This window comes from Carcharodon carcharias, chromosome 2, assembly GCF_017639515.1.
Source record: "Carcharodon carcharias isolate sCarCar2 chromosome 2, sCarCar2.pri, whole genome shotgun sequence".
Taxonomy (NCBI): domain Eukaryota; kingdom Metazoa; phylum Chordata; class Chondrichthyes; order Lamniformes; family Lamnidae; genus Carcharodon; species Carcharodon carcharias.
In genome coordinates, this window is record NC_054468.1 from 80,509,850 (window position 1) to 80,523,161 (window position 13,312).

Consider the following 13,312-nt stretch of genomic DNA (forward strand, 5'->3'; position numbering starts at 1 on the left):
TTCTCATGCTTGATCAGGTTTCCACCAAAACTCACTTTCACAGCCATATCTCCTTTTTCAGCGACTGTCTCTAGCTCCAAATTATTCCATCCGGATTCCAACTAAAATACAAAAATTCATGTCTCAGATATACACACAATTGCAGATATAAGAGTTATTGTGAATGGTCATTGGCTTGAAACACTAACTCTGTTTTTCTCTCTCCACAGATGCTGTCTAACCTGCTGAGTATTTCAAGCATTTTATGGCCAGGGTTTTTAAGGTGGCGAGGTTTCCCTTCCTGCCATCCGAAAAGTCAGCGGAGAACATATCCCAACTATTACTGCCTGCCCCAATGCCATTGAATGCTCCAACACGCATTAAATGGCTGGAGGCGGGACTTCCACCCCTCACTCGGGAGGCCCACCTCACAGAGGTGCAGCAGCTCTCTAGTCCCTGCAGTGGACAGGACTGGGACTGCATGTAGTCCCCAGAGCCTAAGTCCCAGGGGTCCAGGACCAGGTCAGTGTGGGGGTCTCAGGCGGGGAGGGGAGGTGAGGCCCGGCCCAGGGGTGCGGACAGAGGAAGGGTGGGGGTATTGGTAGAGTGGCTGAAAATTGAGGCCGGGCAGGAAATGGCCTTTCAGTGGTCAGTAATTGGCCACTTAGGAGCTTAATTGAGGCAAGTGCAGACAGGTGGACCTAGGCCTCGCCCATCGAAACATAAAATTGCGAAGGGGGCAGAACGGGAGGAGCCCGTTGGGAAAACCATCTGAGAAATTTTACAGTTACCCCCCCCACCCTCACCTACAAACCCGCTGGCTGAGAATGTAAAATTCTGCCTTAGTACTCCTACCTCTCAGTCAGAAGATAGTGGGTTCAAGCCCCACTCCAGAGACATGAACACATAATCTAGGCAGACATTTGAGTGCAGTACTGAGTTGCATTGCTGCACAGTTACAGTATCATCTTACAGGTGAGACATTAAACCAAGGTCCTGTTTGTGCTCTCAAGTGGACAGAAAAGATCCCATGGCTCTATCCAAAGAACAAGGAAGTTCTCCTGGTATTCTGACCACAATGTATCTCTCAATAAGCATCACCAAAATAGTTTAAATTTGTAATTTATCTTATTGCTCCTTTAGATAAATTGCTGTATGCAAATTCATTATGCATTGCAACAGTAACTCTTTGTCATAAGTGCTTCATTAACTGTAAAGCTATATATCATACTCTGAGATTGTGAAGGATGCTCAGAAAAAATCAAGTCTTTCCTTCTTTTATTAAAGATGCCACAGTTCCAAAGGAAAGGAAGGTTACACTAAACCTTAAGTCACTGGTTAGCTCTCAACTGGAGTACTGTGCCCAACTACATTCACCTTGTTCTAGGAAGGATTTCAAAGCCTTGGTGAGGGTGTAGAGAAGATTTACCAGAATTATACCAGAAATGAGGGACTTCAGTTATGTGGAGAAACTAAAGCACTCCTTTGGGCAGGGTAAGGGGAGAGTAAATAGAAGTGTTTTGTTGCTATCGAGAAAACATTGCATTACTGGTAACCAGAGGATACAGTATTAAGATAACTGAAAAATAAACCAGAAAGGTGATGAGGATTTTTTTTTAAATACAGCAAGTTTTTAAGATGTGGAATGTGCTCCTTGAAAGGGTAGTGGAAGCAGATTCAATCCTAACTTTCAAAAGGCAATTGGATAGGTACTAGAATAATAAATTCAGGACTATGGACAAAGAGCAAGTGAATGGCTCTTTCATGAACTGGTACAGACATGATAAGCCAAATGGTGCAGGAATACAAGATTAAAGTACAGCTAAGTGAGAGTCATTCAGCATTTTACATCAGGTATAAAATCAATTGGTCCAATAATTTTATCACTGTAGTCCAACATGAAGCAACCTTCTCACATTTTGAAGTCTCAGGGAGCCTAGGTTTTCTGTTGGGCTTATCTTTGGTTTCTAACATTTAGAAAGAAGCAATTGGCTGACCACCTCTTTGAATAGAGGTGAACCTCTCACTGCTCTATCACACTGCCTCTCAAAATGCGACCAATATTAAACCAACAGGCAGAAGTGCACCAACAATTTGAACAAAAATATGATGGCATGTCTGGCATTAACAAACTTTCACTTTAAACTGAAATTGGTGTTGTGCTGCTTCTTGGAAATTCAGTGGTCTAGGAAGCAGGCTTCATTCAAGCGCAAATGTGCCTACTTTAGTTGGATCAATTCTTTCAGTAGGGCTCTAATTTAATGGATGAGACAGTCTCACATTCTCAAGGCAACAAACACTCAAGGGGCTTCCTTTAACACAATTCAGACGGCTCTGTGTTCCTATCTGCTTTCTGCCCCTCTCTTCTGTCCATATTCTGCTGTCATCAGAAGGTGAAACAGGCCATCAGTCTGATGAGACTCAGGCCATACTGCACCATGTGTTCCTGTTATCTCTAATTGCATTTGATGGTTTCTGTTCCGCCCTGCAATCAAAGGCACTTTAGAATGATTAGATCTAAACCAGGCACACATGCAAAATGTCACACTTAATAAAAGATTTTAAAGCACAGAAAATACCATTTTGAAAGTCAGACAAATCAAAAAAGGTTTGTGCTGAGTATGCTACCCATTCAAGGTTCCAATTTCAAGTGCACTGTGTTAGATGTTCCGATAATATTTACTCAGGAGTGTTTATAAACAGGAATGCATGATCATAGCCAGACATAAATAATGTATGCAACAGTTTTTATAGCAGGAAAGGTGTCACTTCTGAAACTCCTCATCCAAAAAACAGCTCCAAAAGGCATGTGTGTGCAGCTATACCTGATGGCATCACTGTGCATTAGTCAGGGGTTGCCTCTGCGAGCACTGAATGCTAGACTCTGGCTGGTGCATAGGGAGATTGCCATACAGTCAGCACACACCTTTTGAAGTCACTTTTTTGGAGAAGGGAAGTCGAGCATCCAGAGCACTTATTTCCAGACACTTTTAGCAAACACTATTTGGTTACGAGAGGCTTTGGGAACAGTTCTTAGTAGCTTGGGAAATGTAAGACTTTCACTAAGAATGGGGCGGTAGAAAGATACAATACTTATGATATGAGACAAGCATCATAGTTACAAGACAAAATTCAACCATAGCAAATTATAAAATTGAATTAAATAAATTCAATGACCATTGATTGTCTTAAAAAACAAACTGATTACTAATGGCCTACTACTCTTACCTGGCTAAGTTTACACATAATTAGTTCACACCACGTTAACAGGAGAATACATGTAACTTTAATGCACACAACTGGCTGACAGGAATGTGTACTATTTACAATTATCTATGTACACTACTGCAGAGGTTCAGCAGTTAATAAACAGGTAGCAATTGGAATAATTCCAGTTTTGCTTAATATTTTTTCAACTAAAAACACAAGAAAGGTCAAGGTTCCAACTTTATTAGTGGTAGCTCTGTAATCATAGGCTTTTGTCCTGGGATTCATTAGCTTCTTATTCAAGAAGTGATCTCACTGGAGGTGATGGTCTTTGTCCAAGAAACATTTATTTACTTGCTAACTATTTACAAAGATTCACTAGGACTAACACATAGCTAGAACTGCCCAGAGATGCTACTCTGACATCCTCACTCGGTGAGTGACATCACTGTGACATAGCTTATTTTGCACATGCTCTGTATGCTCTTATTGGAGTTAACCCTTTCCTCTACAGTAGCACTCTAGCCTCTGACTCAGGTGGTCAGGGTTCAAACCCTATTCAAAATTCACAAAGGGAATGACTCTGCAGATTGACTTTCGAGCGCAGACACATTGGGAAAAACTTTCAAGTAATAGCTGCTGCCGAAACGGCAGAAAAGAACATGTGGTGGGTTGAGAACCTGTTAGAATTTGCAGCAAGCTTTGCCTTTGCTTGAGCCATGGTATTAGCATTCTGCTTCTCGTTTTTCTCACCAATTAGAGAGGACAGGTAGAACAGCATGCCAAATCTGCCAAAGGAGCCACCTCTAATTAAAGGGACCCTGGCAAGCATCAGAAAGGTTCAACTGGACATGGATTCCTGAGGCTGCAACAGCCACAGGAATGGAGAGGAGATCTGGGAAGGCTGCCCCATCAGGTCTCACTCATACCTGGAGGCCCTATTGTGGGATTTCAGGAGTTGCAGTGAGGTGACCTTTCCTTAGACCTAAACACCTTGCAGCATCACTCATTCCACTCTCTCCAGGCATCTCCTCACATCCCCATTTGGTCAGCCAACATTGACACTAACCATCATTATATATGCCCATATCCGTGACTCACAGTCAACTTTACAAATGTTGTTCTTCCCACACATCTATACAAGTCATTTCTAAGAATAATAACTTTCCATTTTCTCTCTTTACAGAGAAAGGCAGCATAGAACCTCGGGGAGAGGCAGAAACCAGGGCATGGGGGTTGGTGGTTGTGTGGTGGGGGAATGGAGGGGCAGATGTCAGTTGGTTCTCCAGTGACAGGCACCTTATCAGCCACTGACAATGTGTGCCTAGCTGCTCCACTGAGAAGGAGGTCTTGTGCCAGGAGGCTGCAGATGTCTATAGAAACCTGCCCTGAAAGCCTGAGCCTCAGAGGCATTGGGGCTCAGACATGTTGAGAGAGCTGATCCTCTGCCTGAAGGCTAAGTCTTGTGGTCTTTTTTAAAAATATTATTAGTTCATAGGATGCAAGTACTGACAAGAACAGCATTGATTGCCCATCCCTAATTGTTCTTGAGAAGGTGGTGGTGAGCTGCCTTCCTGAACCACTGCAGTCTATCTTGTGTAGGTACACTCAGAGTGCCGTAAGGAAGGGCTTTGACCCAGCAACAGTGAAGGAACGGCGATATATTTCCAAGTCAGAATGGTGAGAGGCTTGGAGGGGAACTTCCAGGTGGTGGTGTTCCCATGTATCTGCTGCCTTTGTCCTTCTAGGTGGTAGTGGTCATGGGTTTGGAAGGTGCTATCTAAGGAGCCTTGGTGAATTCCTGCAGTGCATCTTGTAGATGGTACACACTGCTGCTACTGTGTGTCGGTGATGGAAGGAGTGATTGTGGATGTGGTGCCAATCAAGCAGACAGCTTGGTCCTGGTTTCTTCAGCATTTGAAGAGTCAACTACATGGTCTGGAGTCACATGTCAGCCAGACTAGGTAAGGACATCAGATTTCCCTAAAGGGCAGTAGTGATGGGCTTTTACAACAATCAACAATGGTTTCATAGTCATCATTAGACTTTTAATTCCACATTTTTATTAAATTCAAATTCCACCATCTGCTGTGGTGGGATTCCCAGGGGCTGGAATACTAGTCCAGTGACAATGCTACTGTGCCACTGTCTTCCCTATATTCCATTACACCCCTGACTTGTGTCTTGTTGATAGTGGTCAGTCTTTGGGGAGTCAGGAGGTGAGATATTTGCTGCAGAATTCCCAACCTCTGGCCTGCTCATAATACTTATATGACATGTCCAATTAAGTTTCTGATTAATGGTAACCCCCAGGATATTGATGACGGGGATTCATTGAATGTCAAGGGGAGATGGTTGGATTATCTCTTGTAGAAAATGGTCATTGCCTGGTGCAAATGTTATTTACAAGGCCAAACTGGAATGTTGACAGGTCTTGCCATATGTGAACAAGGACTGTTTCAGTATCTGAGAAGTTGCAAATACTACTTAACACTAAACTCATCAACGAACACACCCACTGCTCACTTATGTTGGAAGGAAGGTCATTAATGAAACAGCTGAAGATGATTGGAGCTAAGACACTACCCTGAGGAACTCCTGCTGTGATGTCCTAGGGTTCAAGTGATTGGCCTCCAACAACTACAATCACCGTGCCTTTTGCTAGGTATGACTCCAACCAGTGGAGAGTATTGCCCCTTATTCCCATTGACTTCAAACTTGCTAGGGAATCCTTGATACCACATTAGGTCAAATGCTGCCTTGATGTCAAGGGCAGTCACTCTTGCATCATGGCTGAAGTTCAGCTGTTTTGTTCATGTTTGGACCAAGGCTGTAATGAAGTCTGAAGCTGAGTGATCCTAGCATAAACTAGGCAGTGATGATCAGTGTCAGTTGATAGCACCATCAATGACACCTTCTATCACTTTCCTAATGATTGAGAGTTGACTGATGGAGTGGTAATTGACCAGCTGGGATTTGTCCTGCTTTTTATGGACAGGGCATACCTGGGCAATTTTCCACATTGTCAGGTTTGGCAGTTGTACTGTAAGAGCTTGACTAGGGGATATGGCTAGTTCTGGAGCACATGGCTTCAGGACTACAGTCAAGATTTTGTCAGGACTCATAGCCTTTGCTGTGTCCAGTGCCGTCAGCCATTTCTTGATTTCAAATGGCATAAATTGAATTTGCTGAAGGCTAGCATCTATGATGGTGAGACCTCAGCAGGAGACGGTATGGATCATCCATTTGGCATTTCTGGCTGTAAATGGTTGCAAGTCTTCAGCCATGCCTTTTGCACTGATGTGCTGTGCTCCCTCATCATTGAGGGTGAGAATATTTGTGGAACCATTCACAATTGGATGATGCAGGGCTTCAGATCTGATCCATTGGTTATGTGCACTAAGTGGGATCACTTAGGTTTGTCTATTGTATGTTGATTCCTCTCTCTGGTATAAATGTGCTTTAACTTCACCAGGTTGACATCTCATTTAAGGTATGCCTGTGGTTGCTTGCAGCATGCTCTCTTAAATTCCTCTTGAATCAGGATTTGTTTTCTGACTTGATGGTAATGACAGAGTGTGCAAAATGCCAGGCCATGAGATTATAGATTGTGGTTGAATACAATCCTGTTACTGCTGTTGACTGACAGCACCACATGGATTCTCAGTTTTGAGCTGAGAAATCTGTTTTGAATCTAACCCCTTTCACACAATGGTAGTGCCACATAACACAATGGAGGGTACCCTCAGTGTGAAGATGGGACTTGGTGAAACAAATGGGTTTTTATGACAATCTGATAGTTTCATGGTCACCATTACTGAGACTAGATTTTTGGTCCAGATTTATTAATTAATTGAACCTCCTTGGAACTGCGTTCCCTCTGTCTCCATTCCATCCGTCCTGTGGCGCGACATGTGGCTGACCAGATGGCAGCTGGTGCTGGTGTCGCTCCTGCTGTGTATGTTGGCATTCCTGCTCCGCTTGCTCTTCGTTAGAGGTGCAATGTAGAGCTGCTATAAGTTACTTCCATGCTATGGTGAAGGCTGACAGCAGGGAAGAGCATTTGAAGGTAAATGAAGTGCAAGCCAGGTGAATGATTTTCAAGAAGTTAGCAGTTATCTGTCAACAGTGAAGGTATACTGTCAGAAATAATGTTTTGAACAGCAGCCTCTCGCCTGGCCATGGCTGGAGTTCTTCAGTTTCACTGATTAAAGGCTTCCCAACTGAAGCAGCTTTTCCCACTGTGTACACGCCTGCTTCACCCTGGCAAGTTGTTGGCAGCTCAGGGCATAGGTCCACTGCCTGTTAAAGTCAGAATAGTTGGTTACAACAACAGCTAATGACATTATTGAATATTTTCATTACTTACCTGACAACTCCAAGAGGGTTAAAAACAAAAAACTGCGGATGCTGGAAATCCAAAACAAAAACAAAAACAGAATTACCTGGAAAAACTCAGCAGGTCTGGCAGCATCGGCGGAGAAGAAAAGAGTTGACGTTTCGAGTCCTCATGACCCTTCGACAGAACGCAAGTTCTGTCGAAGGGTCATGAGGACTCGAAACGTCAACTCTTTTCTTCTCCGCCGATGCTGCCAGACCTGCTGAGTTTTTCCAGGTAATTCTGTTTTTGTTTTGGATTTCCAGCATCCGCAGTTTTTTTGTTTTTAACTCAGTGTTTGGGTTCAGGAGGAATGGCTGCTGACTGTTGAGCTGTACTCTAAGAATCAGTATTTTCAGAAGAGCAGGAGGTAAAAGAGGGAAATAACCTGTTCAGCATAATCTATAACTTATTACAAATCCTATGCTTGTGGGCATTTCCTGCCTTCCTGCTCTTCTCCTGCTGCTGACTTATTACCGCAATATATTCCTATGTCCACATTTTGAATGGAAACTTTCTATGTAAACATCTCACATTGTAATTACACCCTTCTAGCAGTAGTGGCACTGTTGTTCTTGGTCTTCATCTGCCAGCTCTTCAGGCTGCAAAGGAGAGTAATCCCTTTGCTCTAACCAGCTTTATTTCTCTGCTTCCCAAGTTGTAATAAATTTTGCCATTGAATTATATAAAGTCTGAGCATTATGTAAAAAAAATAAAGTTAGAATGCCCTCTGATCATTCTTTATCTGAAGACAAGACTTGATCTTAAATTACTAGGTGTAAGTTCATGGAAGGTCCAGGGAATTGATAACCTGCAATTTTGTAACAAAAGGGAAACACTGGTAGCTACGGGAGGGAGGAATTCCTATTGAATGTGAACCTTCACTGCTAGGGGGTAGTAATTGCAGTTACAACTAACAGTATCTCAAAGAAAACAATCCGAGACCTTATAAAAAAAACCTACAACAATGCATTATTTATTAAGTTAATCACACAGTAAATAATATGATTTATAAAACAGGAAATCTTAATTCTCTCTGTAGACTACAGAGTGTCAAGTGAATATGCTGAATTCCGATCCCCCTTTTTAATTCTAAAAAAAACAAATGATTTTGTTTTGCCTCGCGGGAATACAGCAGTTGCAGGATTAACAATCTAGAAAAGCTACACAATGTTTGCTGGAAAAAGAAAAAAATTCTGTCATTTCTTCACAACTACCACATATTTCCTTACAAGAGACAACTGTCACAATGCCACACAACCCACATCAACAAATAATATGCTGAACAAATCATTTTATCCACAAAACCACTGAGCTGAAGCAATTTCTAAAAAGTCACTCATGCTTGTTAAAAGATTTGACAGGCAATTTCTATGGAGGTAAACTACTAGGAGGGCCTATGGGGATAGAGTGAGTGGAGTGGAGAGCGGGGCATGTGGGTCCAACTGGAGTGCTCATTCAACAGGCCGAATGGCCTCCTTGTGCTGTGACATTTTATGATGCTGCTTGGAAGCACAACGCAAGATAACAGATGAGGTAAGGTCAAACCGTAGTCATAGACAACCGTGTGAGTAACACTTTCATTTTATCTCTTACTTGTACATGTTATGAACACGAGCCTAAAATATGAAGGACACACATCACTTATTGCTCAAAATGGCCTGTAATTCTCTCACAGTGAGTATAAGGAACCCCCTCTTATTTTAGAACCCCCTCTTATTTTAGTCCTGCAATTGTTGCACCTTCTGGGTTTAATGCATTCAGCCAAAACATGTTAAAACACACACAATGAATTTGTCAATTCATTTTAGCATGAGGATTTCTAAACACGGCTGATATAAAAAATGTCAAATCATGGAACCCCAACTGGCCTTACCATGTGGCACACTTATTTTACATGATGGGTGGATTCCAATATCCTGACACTTGACATGCGCTACATTCAGCAAAAGTTATTAAAATAGAAATAGATAACAAATAAAGTCTACCAGTAGTTACTTTTGAATTCTATTTCCTATGTTGCAAACAGGATTACACTACAAGAGTATTTCAACAACAAAAATAATATTGGTTTAGCGCCTTTAAGATAATGAACCGTCCAAAGGTGCTTCACAGGAGAGTTATGCATCAAAGTATATTGCTGAGTCAGCTAAGGCAATGTTAAATAAGATGACCAAATGCTCAGTCAAATAGGTAGGTTTTAAGGAGTGTTGGAAAGTGAGGAAGAGAGGTGTAGGGAGGGTATTTGAGAGCTTGGGGACGAGGCAGTGGAAGGCATGGCCACCAGTGTTGGAGCAATTATGATTGAAAATGCATAAGAGACCAGAATTACAGGAGTGCAGATATCTCAGAGGATTGCGGTCTTGGAGGAGATTACAGAGCCATATGGAGAGACTTGAAGAATGAGAATTATAAATCAAGATGTTGCTTGACCAGGAGCCAATGTTTTTTCTGCTTCTGATTTAGTTGTGTTGGCATCTGGATTCCATCAACATTTATATGGGTAGCTCCAGCTAAACCAGGCATGAGGTACTGAGATGGCAGTCCTGATAATAATAATCTTTAAATAGAAATTATCTAAAGATGGGTCTTGAAGATTTCAAGTGATGGGGCTGTGATTATTTCCTTTGACAGCTTGTTCCATTATGGAACACAGGGTTGACAAGTGAATGTGATTTGCTACAAGTTAAGACATGGGCAGCTGAGTTTTGGATGATCTCAAGTTTACAGAGGGTAGGATGTGGGAGACCAGCCAGGAGTGGGTTGTAATAGTTGAATCTAGTAGTAATGAAGGCATGGATGAGGGTTTCAGCAGATGAGCCAAGACAGGGCAAAGTTGAGTGATGTTACAGATGTGGAAATAGGCGATCTTAGAGATGGCTCTAGTATGTGGTCAGAACGTCATCTTGGGATCAAATGTGACACCAAAGTTGCGAACAAACTGACTTAATCTCAGATTGTTGCCAGGGAGACGGATGAGTCACAGTAGTTATGGAAAATAATTTGGAGTGGGGTTTGAAAACAATGGCTTCAATCTTCCCAATATTTAATTAGAGGAAATTGCTGCTCACCGAGTAGTGGATGTTGGTTAAGCGTTCTGATAATTTAGCAACAGTGGAGGAACCAAGAGAGATAGTGGTGAGGTAGAGCTGGGTGCTGTCAGCGTACAGGTAAAAACTAACGCCATGCCTTTGGATGATGTCACCAAGAGCCAGAATGTAGATGAGAAATAGGAGGGGGCCAAGGATTGATCCTTGGGGGACACCAGAGGTAACGTTGCGGAAGCAGGAAGATAAACCATTGCAAGTGATTTTCTATGATTAGACAGATAAGAAGGGAACGATGTACAAGCCTTCCCACCGAACTGGATGAGAGTGGAGAGGCATTGGAGGATCATAGTCAACCTTGTCAAATTTCATTGCCTGTTAAGAGCTTTGGGCCATCCTGAAATCATGAAAGGTGCTAGAGATAAAAATAATAAAAGTTCTGTTTGCTGCTGCTGCAGCTCCCAGATACCTGGCACCTGTTGGCTTTAACCAGTACTTCAATATTTGGAAACAAATCACAGTCACAACTGTCCTTCAATCAGTTGTAATTGAAATAGATGCAAAGGGCAATGCTTCGTCCCTGAGTTGACTGTTCACATTCTCAGCAAAGTCATTGTTTCTTGAGAGGCTTATGCTCGCAAAAGCTTGCCACAAATGTGGATATACTGGGCAGGAATTTACCATGGGCTTTCAGGCCCCAGCAACAGGATCAAATGGGATTGCTCACTCGCATTTTCTGGTTCAGCTATTTTCCTGGAGTTGGCTTCCTAATTGGATATCTTCAGGCTTGCCATCAAATTAAGGGTAGCAGGCAAAATGTAGGTGTTGTTGGCACAGAGGACCAGCAGCTCTGAAGCCTCAGCAGCCCTGCTGGGAGAGTGGCATCTCGGGGATTGAAAGGACGTCCCCGAGCAGTCGCAGGTTCACAAAATTGTTACAGCGGAGAAGGAGGCCCATCTGCACCAGCTTTCCAAATGAGCAATTCACCTAGTGCCATTCCTCCACCTTCTCCCCATAACCCTGCAAATTATTCCTGTTCAGGTAACAGTCTAATTCCCTTTTGAATACCTCAATTGAATCTGCCTCCACCGCAGTCTCAAGCAATGCATTGCAGACCCCAACTACTCGCCGTGTGAAAAGCTTTATCCTTACGTATCTGTAATAATTATGCTTTTAGTGTGTCTTCACCTTTAAGAATAATACTTGTTTAGGAAGATCAAATGATCTTTACTACCCAATAGGAGAGTAACGTGGGCTACCTTAGTAGTTAGTAGTATAAACATAAAGCTTGACTTGAAAGCACACATGTGTAATTGCTGCTGAGTTCCTTGTAAATAACTTTAAGTTTCCACCCAAGGAGTGTCTGCTGATTAACACTATCAATAGTATCAACTTGACCACCACTCACAACAGTGTCTTTTGCTTCTTTTGCCAATTATTTTTAATCTGTGCCCTTTTGTTCTCAATCTTTTCACAAGTGGGAGCAGACTCTCCCTAACTACTCTGTCCTGACTCATCATGATTTTGAAATCCTCTATCAAATCTCCTCTCAACCTTCTCTTCTCCAAGGAAAACAGACCCAGCTTTTCCAATCTATCTCATAACTGAAGTTCCTCATCCCTGGAACCATTTTTGTGAATCCTTTCTGCCGTCTTTCCAATGCCTTCACTTCCTTCCTAAGGTGCGATGCCCAGAACTGGATGCAATACTCCAGCTGAGGCCAAACTAGTGTATTATACAAGTTCAACATAACCTCCTTGCTCTTGTACTCTATGCCCCTATTAATAAAGCTTAGGATATGGTATGCTTTATTAACTGCTATCTCAACCTGTCCTGCTACCTTCAATGACTTATGCACATATATACCCAAGTCCTCCTGTTCCTGCACCCCCTTTAGTGTTGTAACCTTTATTTTATATTGTCTCTACATGTTCTTCCTATAAAAATGAATCACTTTACATTTCTCTGCATTGAACTTCATCTGCTGCTTGTCCGCCCATTCCACCAACTTGTCGATATCTCTTTAAGATCTACACTACCCTCCTCTCAGTTCACAATTCTTCCAGGTTTCTACAAATTTTGTCCTGTACACCAAGGTCTAGGTCATTAATATATATCAGAAAGAGCAAGGGTCCTAACACTAACCCCTGGGGACCTCCACTACAAACCTTCCTCCAGCCTGAAAAACATCGATTACTATTCTGTTTCCATTCATTCAATACAGTTGCGATGCTGGACAGTAGGGACATGTTGCAACTGTCTCTTTAATTCCATAAGCTATAACTTTGCTCACAGGTCTGTTGTGCAGCACTGTACCAAATGCCTTTTGAAAGTCCATGTACACCACACCAACAACATTGCCCTCATCAATCCTCTCTGTTACCTCTTCAAAAGTACTCCAGCAAGTTAGTTAAACACAATTTTTCCCTAACAAATCCATGCTGGCTTTCCTTAATTAGTTATCGTTTGTGCATGTGACTATTAATTTTGTCACGACTCATTGTTTCTAGAAGTATCCCACCACTGAAGTTAAACTGACTGGCCTGTAGTTGCTAGGCTTATCCTTGTAACCCTTTTTGAAGGAGGGTCTCCAGTCTTCTGGCACCACCCCTGAGACTAAGGAAGACTGGAAAATTATGGCCAGTGCCTCCGCAATTCCCTCTCACTTCCCTCAGTATCCTTGGATGCAAGATGATTTATC